The sequence below is a fragment of the Camelus ferus genome, chromosome X (assembly GCF_009834535.1).
Source record: "Camelus ferus isolate YT-003-E chromosome X, BCGSAC_Cfer_1.0, whole genome shotgun sequence".
In the NCBI taxonomy this organism is placed as follows: domain Eukaryota; kingdom Metazoa; phylum Chordata; class Mammalia; order Artiodactyla; family Camelidae; genus Camelus; species Camelus ferus.
The window spans coordinates 18,926,909-18,946,193 of NC_045732.1; the positions used below are offsets into that span (position 1 = coordinate 18,926,909).

The 19,285-nt window shown below is 42.3% G+C and overlaps 1 protein-coding gene across 6 annotated transcripts in view; it reads left to right on the forward strand.

Moving 5' to 3' along the window:
• Positions 1-12,706: 12,706 nt before the first annotated feature.
• Positions 12,707-19,285, forward strand: part of ADGRG2 (adhesion G protein-coupled receptor G2) — a 120,910-nt gene continuing 114,331 nt past the window's right edge. For 3 of the 6 annotated variants that reach the window (XM_032475047.1, XM_032475051.1, XM_032475048.1), the window contains exon 1: positions 12,708-12,842. The gene's annotated coding sequence lies outside the window, so the exon portion shown is untranslated. Of the gene's footprint in view, positions 12,843-13,325; positions 13,397-19,285 lie in introns of those variants that run through there. The other 3 variants (XM_032475046.1, XM_032475050.1, XM_032475049.1) reach the window with 2 other exon arrangements.

Below are 19,285 nucleotides of genomic sequence, written 5' to 3' on the forward strand. Positions count from 1 at the left end.
TTAGAATTATTTAAAAGAATTTAATTGTCAAAATTCCTGTAAAATTGTTGATAAAATGCAATTATATTTATAAAGAAAACAACAAGATTTGTAAGTTGATCTTAACATCTTAAGGAAAATCTCAGTTTTTAAGTTTTAAAATTTGTTAATTTAATTTAAGTCGAATATTATTTCCAAGAACCAAATTAGCCTCTGAATATTTTCTGTGTGTGAAAGCCATCCTTGAGCACACAAAAGAACTTCACATTGACAATAAGAAGTTAGTTGCCTCATAAGGGGTGTGACCGATGGTTTTGCACATAGTCCCTGGGGGCTCTGAGGAACAGTCTTACGTCTTTTTATTTCACAGAATCACTTTCTGGAATGATGAATAAAATGTATGACTAAAAATGAGAAAATCAAGGGGGATAATGTGAGGAAAAATATTGCCTCAAAATGAGGGGAAATGGGAGGTATTAATGTCCTGGGGTTTTTAAAATTTCTTTTGAGGGAAAAATGTTCAGGATGAGGTGTCAATACTCTCTGAAATCAATTTTCTAAAAATATGGAATGGGAAGATATTGTTTAAAAGTATCTAGAACAGTGTTTCTTAAATTTTAATGTCCGTACAAATCACTTGGGGATCTTGTGAAAACACCAGTTCTGGGCTGAAAGTGGTAGCTAATGCTATGCAGGTAATCATTTTACAGTATATAAATGTATCAAATCAATATGTTGTGCATCTTAAACTTATAGGATGTTATATGTCAATTATATCTCAATAAAGCTAGAAAAAATTTTAGAGTTTAAAAAAGTTAAAAGTAGCACAACCAATTTTCAGGAGAGTTGAGTTTATGATTAAAATTACTTGTTTAAAAAATTGTATATAAGTTGTACTGTTAAAAACACACGCGCGCACACACACAGTTCTGATGCAGTAGGTCTGGAGTGGGACCTGAGGTTCTGTGTTTGTAACAAGGCCCCAGGGCTACTACTGGTCTCAGGACCACAATTGAAGTAGCAAGAAATCAGAGGATCAGGCATTATAATTCTGTTTTCTAAAGACAAAGAATAGCATTAACAGCCTCAAGCAAATTCCAGAAGAATTTCTGCCTTTGTAAGAGAGGGAAAAGAAATGAGTAGGGTCTTAGCTGGTGGTCTTAGTTTCCTCATTCACATAGGTGCCGATGGAGGCTTCCATCCTCAGAGACATGGATATCAGCAACCAATATCAATACTCATGTTGGACCAAGATTGCTGAGTGTCAACATTCTTAGATCTTCATGCTGGGGCCAAAGACTGAGTGTTCCAGAATAGAACAGAAGGCTTAGGCCAGGAAACAAAGTATAGGGTTTCTTTTCTTCCCACAGAACATCAAGGTCTTTGCATCTCAGTGTCTGACTTCTCTTGCTGGTTGAATCTTGAGAATGTGAAAGAAATGGGTCTATGTCTCAAAATTCATGGTCAATAACAATCTTCTAGGTGAGAAAAAGCAGCAAGTGAAAATAAAGTGTTAGAAGAATCAGAAAATAATCTTATAAAATGAGACTGATTTGGTAAAGCCTCAGGTAGTAAATGCTATATTCAAGGAACTTGGGGTTTAGGTTTGTGTTGATCTCTCAATTTGTTTGATAATATGGTGAACCCCAAGTCCAGAAAACACAAAATCTTTTTTTTAAATCACAATGTCACTGAATTCTTTGGTTATTGATTTTCACTTGTATTTAGTTATCCTCAAAGTGTAGATACAGCATTTGAAACAAAATGGAAAAAAAATTAAGCTAATAATGATGTTCTTGCTCTCTGAATAAACTCTGTTTTAAATAGAATATGCCAAGCAAGGTAATTTTTTAAAGTCGTAATTAGTTTTTTATTTATTTTTTTTTCTAAAGTAAAAAATAACTGTATGGCTGTCAAGGGCACTGAAGATAGGCAATGCAGAAATAGATCTGATTTAATTTACAAAAAAAGTCCCCCCAAACTTGGTTCTGAGGTATTTTCCCTTATAATTAAAACACATTTGTATTTTACATCTTTAATAATAAGTAATTTTGGGAATAAATGTTTATTTTAGTTAAAGAACAGTACAAAGACTAAAATATTAATGACGGGTCTAGAAAACATTTGAGAGGAAGGGATGGAAATAGAATGATGTATCTTGAGAATTATCAGTACAAATATTAGTAATGACTAACACTGATTGAACATTTACTGTGTGCTGGATAGTCTATTAAATTCTCAACACCAATTGCTTTTCAAATTGTAACATGTATAAGAATCATTTGGGAATCTTTAAAATGCAAATTCTGCTTCAGTAGGTCTGGGGAGAAACCTGAGATTTTTGTATTTCTAAGAAGCACCCAAGTGGTACAGATACCACTGTCTGGGTTTGTGAACCAAACTTTGGATGGTGAAATTTTAGTTAGATCATCTCATTGAATTCCCACAGTAACTCTATGTATTATTAATGTCTCCATTTTACAAATAGAGAAACTGAATCCTAGGGAGATTAAATGACTTGCCCAAGTAGTGAGGCTGCCATTCTGACTCATTTAAATGTACATTTTTAAGTTAGAATGATTTAGCCGTTGGTTCTCAACCCTGGCTATACATTAGACCCACCCAAAGAGCTTTTAAAAATACTGATGGCCCCATCATTTAAATCAGGTTCTCTGGAGATGGGACCTAAGTATCAGTATTTATTTCAAGCACCATAGGTGGTTGTAATGGGCAATCAAGTCTGAGTACCATTGATCTGAGTCAACTCCATTCTTTTACAAGTAAGGAAACTGAGGCCCCAGAAAGAGTCAGTGTTTATAACAAAGAACCCAGGCCCCCTGAGTCAATCAATATCCTAAAAAGAAGCCACTGTAATACAGGCTGGGGTTGGGGAGGGGAAGATATTTATCTTTGTTGAAAAAAACCTTAATTTAAAACTTATTAGACTATCAACTAACAAAAGCCTACAGGGCACTTACTACAAGACACTGAAGAGGATCTAAATTAAAGTAATTTAAATTTTTGTGAGGAAAAAGATACATGACTGTGTTTCCAGAGACAAAGCAGGATCAGAATGAGTCTCAGAAACCCAAAAGAATGTAAAGAGTGGTGGATATGCTGGGTCTTAGCATAATTCCTCTAGTCTCTGCTGGGAGAAAAGAGAAGAAAAGAACAACAATCTGAAATTTGATTGGGCACAGTAAAATTGAGTGAAAATCTCAAGATATTTCACATCTACCCCCAGTGTGCATAAGATCATTAATTTTGAAGATTTCTGGATTCACTAAGAAAAGTTTACACTAGTTCTGAAATGATTCATCCATTCATTCAACAAATATTTGTTAAGCACCTGCTATGTACTAGGGCACTAGATCTTAAAAATATGGCAGTGGACAAGACAGAGGGAGACGTTAGGGTGTGAGAAGGGTATTGCCCATCCTAATGCTCTAGTCCAGGACTTCAAGAAAAAGCATGTGACTTAGGCTTAGCCAAGCATAATACTCCATCCTCCTCACCATACGATGGTCCAAGCCAGGTCAGTGAGAGTCTGTCCCTGTGATTATTATACACCGAACCAGGAAGCAGGAGTTCTGTTTCCTCTCTGGGATTGCTATCTGGGCAATATAAGCTGGGGCTGTCTACAGCCATGTCTCATGCAGCTTATAGCATGGAAGAAGCCTTGAGTAGAGGAAGGGGGGCCAATTGGGACCAACTGCTAAGAGAAAGAGAGAAATCTGATGACATAATTTGAATTCCTGTATTCAGAATCCACTCCACTTCTGTTCTTCCCAGATATGTGAGCTGATAAATTCCTTTTCTTACTTAAGCTGGTTTGAGTCAAGTTTCTGTCACTTGTACCTGATGGAGCCCTGACTCAGACTAACAGACTCATTGAATGAACAAGCAATAGGAACCTTTGAGTTCGTCTAATACAGTGATTCTCAGAGTGTGGTCCCTGAACCAGCAGCCTCAGCCTCACTAGGGAACTTGTTTGAGATGCAGATCCTGGAATCCTACCCCAAACTTACTGAATCAGTGAGCCTGGAGGAAGGGCCCAGCCATAAATTTTAACAAGCCCTCCAGAAGATTTCAATCCACACAACAGTTTGAAAAACTGTTCTAATACATCCCTTTCTATAGATGTGAAGCTAGAAGCCCAGAAAGGGGAGGTAACTTGCTACAGTTCACAAAACTAGTTAGAGGTGGCTCCAGACCCTCTTAGTAATCCAAGAGCTGTGGGGTTTGAGAAAGGAGGGCCACTTGGAGTTTTGAGGGAAGTAACACATGGATTGGCAAATAGAAGGGGGAAAAATATTTTGGGTCAAATAATACAGTACGGTTGGAAACACTTGCTGTGTGTTTCCACAGGAGTTTAGAGAATATTTTACTCATCTTGGCTCCCCAGCTGAGCCAACAACAATGTGTTAAAGCTCCATAGCCAATGGCAGGAATCCAGGAGAGCCCTTTTTATGTGCCAGCAGAGAGGAATTTCTTAGAAAAGCTACAGAAATTATGCTATCACATTTCGCTTTGTGGAGCGAAGGCATAAAGAGGATGAAACAAAAAGCGGGGGACTTCACTTATTCCCAAGTCCCACCTCTCCAGGTGGGAGAATGGGATTTTATTGTTGTTCTGGCCGGGGCAGAAGTTCCCCAGAGGGAAACTGGGCACCTAACCTGGTGACTTGGAGTATAACTTGCGTTTTTTGAACTTTTTTTTCAGGTGGAGGGAGAGAGGAGTAGTGTTCCAGAGTGTCCCTGGAAACTCTATTTAGTAGCTTGCTTTCCGATGATTTGCCCAGCCTGCCCTGGAGACGTGGTCCATCCACAGGCAAACCTAACAGAAGAAAGGCCCTGGCACCAATATTTATGAAGCCTTCTCTTAGTCTCTCCTCCTCTTGAGTGTATGGAGTGGCATAGGAGGGAGCAGAGCTAAGGCTCAAGGGAAAGTTCTGGCACTACCAATTTTAGAGAGTACAAATTTTTAATAGTCAATATATACTTTTCCTTTGGTATATCTACTCAGGCAAGGCCAGTACCCCCCCAGGAAGGTACCTGGTAGAAAAACAAAAGCATCACCTCCTCTCATATAAATCCGTGATTACACATTCATTCAGTCATCAGTTACTTACTGAATACCAACTATGTGTCAGGCACAGGTCTAGGACTGGGGACACAGCAGCCACAAAAATAGTAACAACAACAACAACAACAGAATCCTTGCCCTTATGGAATTTATGGGACTTTTTATCTTTTTGGGGTGACAGACAATAAACAAAACAAGTAAGCGATATAAGTTGGTTGGCAGTTAGTGCTATGGAGAAAAAATAAAACAAGGAAAGAGTAGAGAGAGACAGTTGGTGAAGAAGGAAGTTTGAAAATATAAATAATTAGGGCAATCAGGGAAGGCCTCACTGAAATCCAGTGTGATCTTGGTCATCAACCCTCAAGAAAAATCTCTTGAAGCCGGAAAAGACCCTGAGAAAGAGACTCAAACAACTGATCAAGAAACAACTACTGATGCCTACTATGATGAGTGCTCATTAAACGTTCATATGCTTTCCTCCATTTCCCAGCCTTCCCTGCAGGTAGTTTGGAGCCATAGGACTAGTATCGGCCAACTGATTGTGAGCCGAAGTGATATGTATCATTTCCGGGCTGAGGCATTTATAGGCCTAGATGCCTCCTTTCCCCTTATCTTGCCTGCCTTGGCCTTCTTGGAGGCACATGTGCCTTTAAGATGGAGATGGGTATCCTGTCTTGCCTCTGACTCCATGCGAGGGAGAAATACACCTTTGTGAAGTTAAGCCATTGAATTTTAGGGTTGTCACTGCAGCCTAGCCTGACTTTATTTGACAAATACATTTACTAGACCTGGATTCAGTGGTGAACACTGTAGGGAAAAAAGGAAGCAACAGGGCTTACCTTCAAGGAAGTTATATTCTAGTTGAAGACGAGCACTGCAACTTAAACTCAATAGTCAAAGCCATGAATCATCAGAACTTAATGAATGGTGCAGACGATGAGGGTTTTGGGAATTGAAGCTGCTGGCATCCCAGGGTTGGCAAATAACTATAGAATCCATAGAGGAGAGGACAGAGGAGGCTTTGAAATAGATGTAGATTTTGAACTTGCCCTTGAAAGAAGTGTAAGATTCCAAGAGGTAGAGGACAGGGTAGGACAGTTTAGATGAAGAGGAGATCAAATGCCAAGATAAAGTCCTGAGAATGGACAAGGCACATTCTAGGCAGAGCGTGCAGGGATTCACATGAGGGACTAGGTTGAAGAAAGATCCCAAAGGGATATGAATGAGATGGATTCTGAGCTGGATTCCATAGCTGATAGGGAGTGCTATGGGCTAGTCTAAGAAACCAGTTGGGTTACTCACAATTGAGATACATAGGAACCTGTTAGGAAGTTACTGCAGCATGTAGCTATGGGGGAGTCAGGGCCTGAACCACTGTGGAGATAATCTGATGGGTCTTTCCCAGTGGTTCTCTTAAGTGTGGTTCCCAGGCTAACAACATCAGCATCCTTTGGGAGTTTGTTAGAAATGTACAATCAGAAAAGTAAATTCTCAGCCCCCACCCAAGACTACTGAATCAGAAACTCTGGGGCTGGGCCCCTGCAACTTGTATTCTAATAAGCCCTCCTGGTGATTCTGACCGCAGACTTATATTTGAGAACCACTTGTCCTCATCAATCATGTTAATCACATTCCCTCTTGATAATGATTGGTTCCTGAATCCAGACTTAAGCCAATCAGTGTCTGGCATTTGCCTGGTATCAGAACTGGTCTAGAGGTAGTCATGTGACCTAAGTTGGCACAAATCAGACTGAAGAGAAGGCTATTTAGCCTCAGTTGAAGGAAGGTTTTTTTCCTCTCCTAACCCTTCCAGGACCCTGCTCCTTCCCTTACCCCTTTTGATGACACAAATGAGGTACCCTGTTGCCGTGTTTGCTGCTGACTGTCAGCATATGATCCTGAGGGAAACCAGGCTGAGGGCAGAGATGAAAGGATCATGGTGAAAAGGGGCCAGAATTCTTGCACTCTGCCTGTTCTCTGAAATAACACGTTTCCTTATGATTTCAGCCAGTTGGATTTGTAGTTTCTTGTACTTATAGCCAAAAATGTTATAACTACAAGTAAGACCAAGGAAGTATGGGGCCAATGGGCATACCAAAAATATTCTAGTATGATGAAGGATGTGTTTAGTTAACAGGCTTTTTTTTTTTCACCAAGTTCCCAAGCGCTAGACCCAGCTAGAATAACTGTGACAACTTGGGAAAAACAACTTAGGACAAATAAAATGGAGGATTACTTCATGCAGTGGTCCCCAAGTAGTGAATTGGCTAAAAATACACAATTTTTTTTAAAGGGAGGGTGACTTAAGGCATCTTCTTAGGTGAAATGAAAAAAACAGAGTCATACACATGATGAGCCTGGAATATATCATGGTCCCAGCAAGTAAGAAAGTGCTCAGTAAAGGACCTGACACAGGAGCCAACCTGAAAGAGCTTCCAATGACTGAAGCCAAGACAATCTGACAGCAAAATAAATAATGATAGCATTGGATCATAAACCAAAGACTCAAATAATTACCCATGAGTCCATACTGACATAAATAGATAATTGAATAAGTAAAGAAATGGGAGGGAAGATATAGCTCTTCCCTATAGAATAGTTCCAATGAACAGAAGGAATGAGAGAAGAAGTGGAAAAGCACCATTAGAACACCACAGTAATCATTGCTGCAGACGTGATCCACAGATGCTAAAATCAATGGAAGAGGGTTTGAAGACAAACAGGATATTTGTATAGTCTCAAAGTATTTTCCCCGAGGGAGAAAATGAACATATAAGACAAACTAGGGTGTTTTAGGGGTGTGTCTGTCCAGAGTTTCCCCTGAAATATGCCCTGTGGTTTCAGAGACAGGTAAACCAAGAAATTCGGTTTAAAATTGCATAGCCAGGATTTCATGGGTTCCTCCAAGAAACAAGAAGCCATCGTTATTCAGAGACCTTCAATTAGGATTGAGCTGGATGTGGCCTGGCCCAGAGTTGTCCCTCGTGCCACTGCCGAAAACCCAGTGGGTTCATCTTCCTCCCCCGAGTCTCTACCCCAACCCCAAGGCCCTGTGATTGCTCCCTGCAGGCAGGGTGACAGTGAGTTACACAAGCTAATGCCAGCATGCAGATCTACTGGGATGCATTTCATTTCCTCTGGAGTCTCTGGTTATTTGTGTTGGCACGGGGCCATGCTCAGTTCCTCCCACATTGGAACGCATTCTCTGAAAGGGCTAGTGCACCATCCCACATTGGAACGCATTCTCTGAAAGGGCTAGTGCACCATTCTCTGAAAGGGCCAGAGTCTGGTTTCATTTTTCATTAAACTGCCATTTGTAGCTTTCATCAACTAGAATGACAACATGTCCAACTGTCTTCATTCAGTACTTTAACAAGAGAGCCTTTTTGCCTCTCATGAGAGTGTGTGATTTACTTATCTCCCCCATTGTGCAATAGGTTCATCACCATTACAACTAGCGTAATGTTCTGGAGAAAAATTTTGCTGTCTCACACGATGACTTCACTCACATCGGCAGTGATTGGTTTCTCACTTAGAGCCACCAAAGTCTACCGGAGAGGATGGGATCACATCACCAGAGACTTCTCTGGTTTGATTGTGAGTACCTGGAGGGCTGGGATCACTTCTTGCCCATCTTCATCTGCCCAGGGTCTGGCACATAGTAGGTGTGATACTCATCAGTGCAGTTCAAGTATTTCTACCTCTCCACTTCCTGGGTCCTTGTAGGGCTGCATTTCCTGGCCCCCTGTGCCAGGATGCAGCTATGTGAACAGTTCCAGCTGCTGAGTTGGGAGCAGAAGTGTTGCACATCCCTTCTGGGCTGGAGCATTTAAATACTTGTGGTCCAGATCTCTCTTTTCCTCCTAGCTCAGCAACCAGCAATGTTTGAGAAGGTGGCTACTCAGTCAGGCTGGGTCCCTGAGTGACTGCAAGCAGTAAAGCTCCCCCTTCAAACCTGTAATGAACATGTAGTGTAAGACATAAACGTTTGTTGCATTAACCATAGAGATCTTGAGAGCTGTTTGGCACTGCAGCATAACCTAGGCTATCCTCGCTGATATTGTAGGCATAAAAATAATTGTTTGTTGAATGAATGAATGGCTTAAACCAGAAAGGACTTCTGAGCAGTAGCGCCAAAATTTCTATAAAGGAATAGCTTAGTCATCTACTTACAGTTGTGTGGGAAGTGGGGGCCTTGTTGGCTAGGGGTCTTTTCTTGTTTCTTTTTTTTTTGTATAGTACACAATGATTTTTGTTAAATGCCTTTTATTTAGGGTGTTGGAGTGTTGATGGAGATTATGGGGGCCTAAAACACCCCAACCCAACCCTTGGCACTATCACTGGAGTTTAGATTGACCTCATCACCCCCTATGTAGTTTATAAATGGGGAAACTGAGACCCAGACTCAGTATAGTCTAAGTGACTGCACTGATTAGTGAATGGCAAAACTGGTAGACCGCAAACCCCTCATTTCCTGCTTCTGTATCTGGTGCTTTTGCCATCCCAACATTCCCCCTTTCATACTCGGGCGTTAAGAACATAGGAGGTTGAGTCACACTCTGCCTGATTCCAGTCCTGGCTCTACCACTTCCTAGCCATGGATCTTGGGAGAAGCTTTAACCTCTCTGGGCCTCAGTTTCCTCAACTGCAATCGGCAGTGCGTTGCCATGAAGATTTAGTAACAAAGCATAAATTATGTAAAAACCTAGCATGTTGATCATCATCATCATCATCATTCTAGTTCCTCATCCCACTGTTTTGACTTGCACCCAAGTCCCATGTTGTATTGTGCTCATTTCCCTTGGAAAATAATCAATCTGTTTGAGACCATTGTGTGGTATAGTTAAAGACTATTTGGCCACAGGTAAAGTTGTATTTCAAGTTCTAGGGAGAGAGCTGGGCCCTGAGCACTGGTGAGCTGTCCTCCTCTGCCTCCTCTCTTTGCTGAGAGCCCACATGAAGTGGTCCACCAGTGGGAGGGGGCAACGAGACAAGGACTTCTTGTTTCCCCACTCAGTCTCTGCCATGTTTCCTGACCAACCAATGTCTGGGGGTCAGACTATCACTGGCTCAAAGACTCTGTGGGGCAAGAGCCAAAATCGCCCACTCTTCCGTTGATGGGACATCAGCCCATGGGCCGTGGATGAACATTTAACCCCAAACCCTGAGCGCCCACAGCCTTCCTTCGTGTCACCAGACAGGGCTTGCATAGGAAGGGCCCCCTCTCATGGAAAAGGCAGAGAGCCCCAGGGCTGGAGGCCTGGGGCCCCCTCTTCAGTCTCAGCCTCTTTCCTCTTCTGCTGGGGCTGACGGCAGAGTTATGCAGACCTGAGAGTGTGTGTCAATGAGAATGAAAGTTTGTTTGGAAGTGCATCAAAATAGGAATTTATTTTTATTATAAAGGGACTGAAATGATCCCTTTATTTATTTTTTGGGGGGTGGAGGAGGGCTAATTAGGTTTATTTATTTATTTTAATGGAGGTACTGGGGATTGAACCCAGGATCTCATGCATGCTAAGCATGCACTCTACCACTGAGCAAAATAGGAATTTAAAGTTTTAGGCTAAGCAGTATCTCATTTGTGTTTTTTAGATATATTTCCTCAAAGTGACTTTTTTTTTTTTTTAACAGCAAGTTTGTTTAAAGGAAAAGCATACTTATTCTGGTATCACTTCAGAAATTCAAGTAACTTCATATGAGCTATACATATTTTAACTTTTTTTTGAAGCAAAACATACATAGAGGAAAGTACACATATTGTAGGTAAGCAGCTCAGTGAATTTTCACAAACTTAATAGATCCATATAAGTAGCAGCCAGATCTGTACCCCATAAATCCTTCTTATCATTCTTGTAACTCCCTCCAGTCATCAGCTCCCCAGTGACCACCTTCCTGACTTCTAACTTCATAGATTGGTTTTGCCTGTTTTATACTTTGTATGAACAGGATCATATAGTGTACGCTTTTGTGTCTGACTTCACTCACTCAGTATTGTTTATGAGGTCCATCTACACTCAGTGTAGCAGTGGTTTGTGCATTCTCTTTGCTGTTTGGTATTCCATTTTGAGACTATTATCACTGCAATGTTTTCCAATCCATTCTACTGTTGATGGACGTTCGGGGAGCTTCCAGTCTGTGGCTATTACAAATCCATGACTATGAACATTCTTGTTCCTATCGTCTGGCAAACATATGCACTCGTTTCTGTTGAGTATATACCTAGAAAGGGAATTGGGACATCGGGTAGTTGTGTGCTCAGTTTTAATAGAGTCTGCCAAACAGCAGTGTATGAGATTTCTGGTGGCTCTGCACAGTATGAAGTCTATTTTCTAACATATGCAAGTGAATGCAAATGGAAACAATTGAACCCTTTGGGATAGCATTCAATCTGTTTATTAAAATATACTGTTTCCCCCCTCATCATGATTCTGCCTCCAACTTGTTATATAACCTGGATGAGCTTCCTGACCTCCACTCCCGCTTAATCCAGTCAGAAGTCTCTCTGAAAACACTTTCCATTCATTTATGCACCTAGAATGTTGTGAGTGTTAATAATTTGATGTTTGCAAAACAAAATCAATCCCTCCTGCAATGCGGGCTATATATTTCACAAGTGTTGTGTCTAATAGTCACGGGCGTGCTCCGCAGGTCTGGACTTTATAGACATCCTATCCAGAGCTCTAAATGCAATTCAGAATCTAAAATTTTGTTTTGGTTGTAAAGAAAAATGGAATATTCTGTAGGTTTTTAAAGTGAGAAAGCATTTTGCAAATATAGGAGTTATTTGACTACAAAGAGGAGGGCCAGAGAGGGTAGTGGGATGGGGAGTGTAAAAGGGGCCAGAGAGGGAATTCAGAGCGCTCCCCCATCTCTACAACTAATTCTTATTGTAGGACCGAGCTAAGTTCCCCTAGGCCTCTGTTTTCCCATCTGTAACATTGGGTACTTCCACAAGCTAGTTAGGTGACCTGTAAATCCTATCCAGATATAGTTTTTATTTTAGAATGTGCAGAGGAAGGAGTTGTGATAGACAGAAAAGGTAGAGCGGACCTGGGACAACTCACTTCAAATAACCACTCCCCATCGCCTCCAGCAGGCAGTGCTATGGGGATCCCAGTTTCTAGGTATCTGGTGTAACATGCTCTTCATCAGGTAACCAGGACCTTTTCCTTTTACCGATCTCTCCAAATCACTCTCCAAGCGGTATGACCTCTGCATCAGGGATATTGCGGCAGAGGGACGACCTCGGGGTTCCCACCCATCACAGTGCACCGTGTTGAAAGTGGTGGGACAGACATTTGGGTACCAGGGCGACCCCTAAATATGAGCGGCAGGGTCTGGAGATTGGGGTGCCTGAGGAGCGCGCCCAAGCGGACGCGGGGCATCCGAGGGTCTCGTGGTGCAGGGAATTCCAGAAACGCCGCAGGGCTCTCGTTAGGCTGTGGTGGGCTGCCTAGCCAGCGGCCCCCACTCCTCTCCCCGCCCCCCAGCCTGGAGCTCCCTGCCGGGCTTCGGGCTGCCGCGCCGCTCGCTCACTCACACAGCCTCCTCCCTCCGTGCCCCGCCCGCTCTCCACCTCCGCGCCCAGCCTCGCCGCCGCCGAGCGCCGGACGCGCCACGCCGCGCTGGGCAGCTGGAGAGCAGGCGGGCGAGCGGTCCGGGAGCGGCGGGGGCGGTGCCCAGCCCGCGGGAGGGAGGAGGAGGGACGCGGCCCGAGGGAAAGGGAAAAAGGAGGGCTGGAGGGCGCCAGCAGCCAGCCCGTCGGCGGGGACCCTCAGGTAAGCGCGGGGCGCCGGGATGGGTCTGTCTCCTTGTGTTCCCGAGACCCGGCTGGGGAGCCGGCGACAGGCGCGGGAGGCTCGGGCTCTGCCTGGATCTGAAGTGCGACGGGACGGCGGGGCGAACGCTCTCTCTGCCTGACTGCGGCTCTGAGCCGGGGCCCGGGGCCGTCCTGAAAGGCGGAGGTAGGGGGCCGAGCTCCGGCGGCCGGCACCCCGTCAGTGGGAGAGTGCGCGCCGTGGGAAAGGGGGCTCGGGCGACGCGTCCTCAGGGCCGGGGGTGGGGGGGGGGCGTGTGTATCCAAAGGCTTCAAACAGACTCCAACTCTCCCCACCCCTCCGCGTAAAGAAGCCATGAGCCTTGTTCGCGCGGGCTGTCTCCGAGACGCTACTTGCGGGGCCTCAGTTTGCGGCTCCACGCGGTGGGTGCGGCGTAGCCTGCGTAGCGCGAACGCGCCCCCGGCCCCGGACGGCTTGGCGCAGCAGCGTCTGGCGGGACCCAGAGCAGGTGGCTGCCGGCGCGGCGGGATGGAGCGTCAGCCAGGAACCTGAGGGTGAGCAATGGGAAAGGAGGAGGCTGGAGGTCTTGGGTGACCGCCTTTCGACAGGGACTTGCCGTTTCGAGGCTCCGGAGCTATTTGTTTCAGGTGAGGAGAAGGAGCGCTGACCCGCCCGATGAGGCAGGCGGCAGAGATTTTCCGTGGCTGCTTCAACAGTGACACTTCTTTGTGTGTACTGTCCACACGAATACCCTGGGTATCTTGTTAAAATACAGATTCTGATTCAGCAGATCTGGGGTGGAGCCCGACAGTCTGCATTTCTAACAAGCCCCCAGATGCTGTTGCTGGTCTGTGGACCACACTTTACATGGCAGGCCCTGCAGAAGTACTTTTTGTCCAACAGGCTGAAAATCTTAGGAAAACTGGGACATTGGGAGAGGAGGTCCTAAGACTTTACAGTCCCACCTCCATTCCAAACACAGACATGAAAACGATTGCTACTCATTTAGTAGCAAAATGCTTTACTTTTCTTACTGGGTTACCAAGCCAAATACTTTATCATCAGATCTGTAGATAGTAGAGCCGACTTCATGGGTGTGCAACCTATATTTGGTTTAATGTTCTGTGTCGCTGTCGAAATTCTGAATAATTTTTCAAGAAGGGGCGTCGCATTTTCATTTTGCACTGGGACTCACAAATTATGTAGCGGATCCTGTCTAATATCACCATAGGCAGAAAAAGGACCCATTTCTTTGGTCAGAGTTGGGTGATGGAGAGTGAAGGTTTATTAAGCAAAGACTAGCTAGATGTTGCAGTTCTTTCTGTCTTTCTCAGCTTCTCTTCAGCTATTTTAAGAGATAAGCTTATGAGTATAATCTCAGTTATACATGGTATGCCAATATTTATTTTTAAATTATTATTAATTTATTAAGAGCTTAATTATTAATACAGTTAAGTTTGATGTTGTAATAATTTGTGAATCGAGTTTCCAAAGGATTTGGGGAGTTTTTATTTAGTGTCTCAAAGTTTTGCTTAGTTGAGATCTAAAATGAGCTGGACATTGCTTGGTTGGCTGCTTTTACAGCTCAAATGCAAAGCTGGAAAACAAAAAGTGGCCAAATTTTGAAGCTGTTCATGGGTATTGCTTTACAGGCCTCAGTGCAACGCCAGCCCCTATCGGGTTCCCTCTCCTTTTATCATTCCCACATCCTTGCAAGGTGACTTTCACTAAAAGGGGTATAGAGAAGATTTTGCTTTCGAAAAACACCGAAGAACTGCAGGAGCAGCGTCAGTGTTTTCTCTGTGAATAATTCTTGCCCCAAATCCACAGATTCCAGGTGTGTGTGCCTTTCTAGGAAAAAAAAAAAAAGATGGTTGGAAAGGCAGAAAAGAAAGAAGTGGAACTTTAATCACTTTAATTACGGATATGATTTTGTTCAGCAGAGGGAGAAAAAGGCTGGGAAACAGCATTTCATTAGTGAGTTTGGCAGGGAAAGGAGAGCCCCTGTGTTTTTGGTACTGCGACCAGCCTTCCAGAAATGGCAAAAGTGAGTTTGCTCAGGTATTAGGGAGAGCCAGTAAAGAAGCTGCTTTTCCATGGCTGGCATGGTCATACTGGGTGCTTGTGTGGCATTGTTGTGCCTGATGCTGATTTGGGACTCAGAGGGGGACATCACTACTAGTTCCTTTCGCTGCCCACTTGAAACTGACAAGCACATGTTTCCATTTTGCTGCCTGAGAGTGCCAAGTCACTTTCAAGTACAAGCTACAAACTGGGAAGAGCACCATTAAATTTAAAAAGAAAGAGAAGAGTGGAGGGTGAGAAGAATGCATTTCAGTGGTGTTAATAATTCTGAAGATAAAAAGGAGAGATTCTGCCTTTAGTAAAACCTGGGAGCTGATTTTTCTGCCTTACTGAGAAGGGCCTTCCCTACCTCAAGACTGAGAACAATTCTTCTTTTAAAATGTTTATTTTTTTAAAAATATGTGGGTCTTTAATCCACATGGAAATTATTGGGGGGGCTTGGTGTGAGGTGGGGGGTATTGGAAGTTAAGAAATGGGATAAACATTTGGGAAAAATTATCATAAAATAAATTCCCTCAGTCAAATAAGAGTCTGAACACTCTGTTCCATTTTATAAACCTACTTAATTATTGAGCCGACTTCATGTTTTAAAAATTGAAGTACAGTTTATGTACAATAACATTTACCCATTTTAGTGTACAGTTTTATAAGCTTTGACAAATATGTGTAATCATGTAAATACCACCATATCAAGATGTAGAAGTTCGTCACTCCAGAAAGTTCCTTACCCTTTGTAGTCAACCCCTCCCACCACTCTTAGCGCCTGTCAACCACTGAATTGTTTTCTGTCCCTATAAATTTGTCTTTTCCAGAATGTCCTGTGAGTGGATTCATACATGATGTAGCCTTCTGAGTCTGGCTTCTTTCACCTAGCATAATGCATTTGAGATTCACCTATGTTGTGTGAATCAGTAATTTGTTCCTTTTTATTGCTGAGCAATATTCCACAGCTTGTCCATTCACCAACTTTCAGTGATTATGAATATGGCCAATATAAACGTTCACATAACGGCTTTCTGCGGGAACCTAAACTTTCATTTCACTTGAGTAAATACCCAGAAGTAGGATTGCTGTATTGTATGGTAAATTTAACTTTATAAGAAACTGCTGAACTTTTTTTTAAGTGACTACACCATTGCAGACTCCCACCTGCAATATATGAGAGGTCCCATTGCTTGGCATCCTTGCCAGCACTCGATGTTGTCACTTTATTTTATTTCAGCCATTCTAGTAGGTTTGTGGTGGCATCTCTGTGGTCTTAGTTTGCACTTCCTTGATAACTAATATGTTGAGCATCTTTTCAGGTGCTTTTTGGTTGTTTGTATATCTTCTTTTTTGTTGTTCATTTGTTTTGGCGATGGGTCCTTAGGTTTGTTTGTTTATTTATTTAGTTAGTTAGTTAATGGAGGTACTGCAGATTGAACCCAGGACCTCGTGCTTCCTCAGCATGCGCTCTACCACTGAGTTGTGTCCTCCCCCTCCCCTGTTTGTATATCTTCTTTTATGAAATGTCTGGGCTTTTTTTTTTTTTTGTCTCGGTTGTCTTATTATTGAATCACAAGAGTTCTTCATATAACTGCACACAAGTTCTCTGTCAGATATATGTGTTGCAAACATTTTCTTTTAGTTTGTGGCTTGCCTCTTCACTTTCTTTATTTAAAAGAAATTGTGGTAGGAACATTTCACATGAGATTTACCCTCTTAACAAATTTTGCAATGTACAGTACAGCATTGTGAACTATAGGCATGATGTTGTACAGCAGATAGCTAGAACTTTCTCATCTCGCATAACTGAAACTTTATACCTTTTGAACAGCAAGTCCCCATTTCCCCCTCCCTCCAGCCCCTGGCAACATTCTATACTCTGTTTCTATGAGTTTGAGTATTTCAGTTGACTCATACCTCATATAAGTGGAATTAATGATGTTTTTGAAGAGCAGAAGTTTTAAATTTTGATAAAGCCTAATTTATCAGATTTTTTCCTTCTATTGAATAGCACTTTTAGTAACCTGTTGATAAATCTTTGTCTCACGTTTTCCAAGATTTTCTCCTGTGCTTTCTTCTAGACATTTTATAGTTTTATCTTTTATATGTAGGTTTATGACTTCATTTTGAGTTAATTTTTGTATGAGTTAAGTTTCACTGTTTTCCATATAGTCAGTTGCTGTAACACCATTTGTTGCAAAGGCTATACTTTTCCCTCATTGTATTCCCTTGGCCCCTTTGTCAAAAATGAACTGTATATATGTGGGTTTATTTTTGAACTCTCTTCTATTCCATAGATCTGTACGTCTGTCCTTATGTCAATACCACACTGTAGGTATAAAACATTCTTGTTAGGTGAATTCCTAGATTGTTTTGTGTGTGTAATTGTTATTGCTTTTAGAAATTGTATCCTTCTCCCCCAACCCATTTCATTTTATTATGACTATACTATTGTATAGATAGGATTTTTCATTTTTTTTGTAGGTCTAGCATATTCAAGCCATGTTCCTGAACTTTGATTAGTTCTCATAGTTTTTCAGTGTTCTTGGATTTTCAAGGTAGACAGTCAAGCTGCCTGCAGATAGCAGTGGTACAGGGACCACTCCCCACCACCAGTGTTTTTCCCTCCTGTTTACTCTCCTTGGTGGCTCGGCTGCCCTGTGCGGCAGCATTGAGTAGTGTCTGATTCCGGTGGGAATGCTTCTAGCTTACCACTAGGTATTACGCTGGCTATGGAGTTCTAGTAGTTTCCCCTTATTACTGCCTTTAGGAGGTTTCTTTCCACTTTTGGCTTCTAAACGTTCTAAAGTTTAATTTTAGAATTTCTTGTTCTGCTTGGAATTATTGTTATTTTTTTAATTGAAAAGCCTAACAGTTTAGAGGTTAGTTAGTCTGCCCGGCTTTGGAGGGTCATGTTTTGATCTCCCTGGAGGAGAAGATAGTGTAGCAGAAGTCAGTTCGTTTTATTTAGACTAGGAGGAAACTACCTTTGGAGCTTATAAATAATGTTCTCATTTGGTGGGATGCCAGGTACAGCAAGGATGGGAGAGAAAAAAGGTCTAGTTTATAACAATATGTAGAAATAAGATAGCTTTTTGTGGTGTTTCTCAGACTTTTCTGCCCACCATTCACAGTGAGAAGTAGATATCTCAACCCAGTATGAACATGCCTGTATATAATTGAAACAGAATCTCACAAGGTATTATGCATTTTTCCTTTGTGCAATGTATTCTGAAATTTTCAATTCTCTTCCATCTGTTCTATTTTATTTTAGAATGATGATCATGACCCTCTGAATTGATTTGACACTCTTTCATAAAACACTGTGTTATAAAACTGTTCGTTTAGTTTCTAAGCCCCCAAACTGCTGAACTGTATTCAGGACAGATTCATTTTGTATCAGATCCTGTTTTGACATAAGAGAGTTCATTTATAATATCCTGGGATAATGATAGCTACCCCAGTTTTTCTCTTGAATTACTGTGTAGCCTCTAACCGTCTCCCGTCACCCACCCTTGACCCCACAGCATCGCCAGTAAAGGCAGTCTTATAAATCCACTGCTCAAAACCTCTAACAGCCTCTACTACACTTAGACTAAATCCCCAGATCCTCCCTGTAGCCTCTAAGGCCCTGTATGACTTTTTCCCCATTCTTCCCACACTGGTGCAGATATACCAGCCTTCTTGCTATTCGTCACCCAAGCCAAGCATTTGCCTGCCTCCCAGCCTTGACATTGACTGTGTTACCTGCCTGGAGCACTGTTTCACCAGATAGTCATGTAACTTGTCCCCGTTTCATTTGGGTCTTCTCTGACCCTCATTCTAAATCAGCATTCCTCACCTACCACTATAAATGTCCACCCTGCCCCCCCCCCGTTCCACTTTTGTTTTGTTGTAGCACTAATATCTGTAATTATATTATTTAATTATTTGTTTACTGATTCCATGTCTTTTTTTTCCTGCTAGAATACAAGTTCTAAGAGGGTGGGGACTTTGTGTATCTTGCTCACAGTTGTATTTTCAGGACCTGGAGCAGTGGGATATAGTAGGTGCCCAGTAAATATTTGTTGAATGGATGAATGCGTGCACCTAGAACCTAGGAAAAATCAGGCACTAATCCTAAGGGAAAGTTAAAACACTCTGCCTTCCTGTTCAATTTTGGTGGAAATTTCTTTATTTTAAGCATAGAATATATTTAATGTAAGCAGTTATTAATCAACAGACATTTGGTATCAACTACATTTCTGACTCTGTGATAATAACAATGATAGCTAATAGCTAATATTTATTGGGCAGACAGTGCTCTGACTGATTTACATATATTAACTCATTTAATCCTCCCAACCTCTCGAGGTAAGTACTATTATCATTTT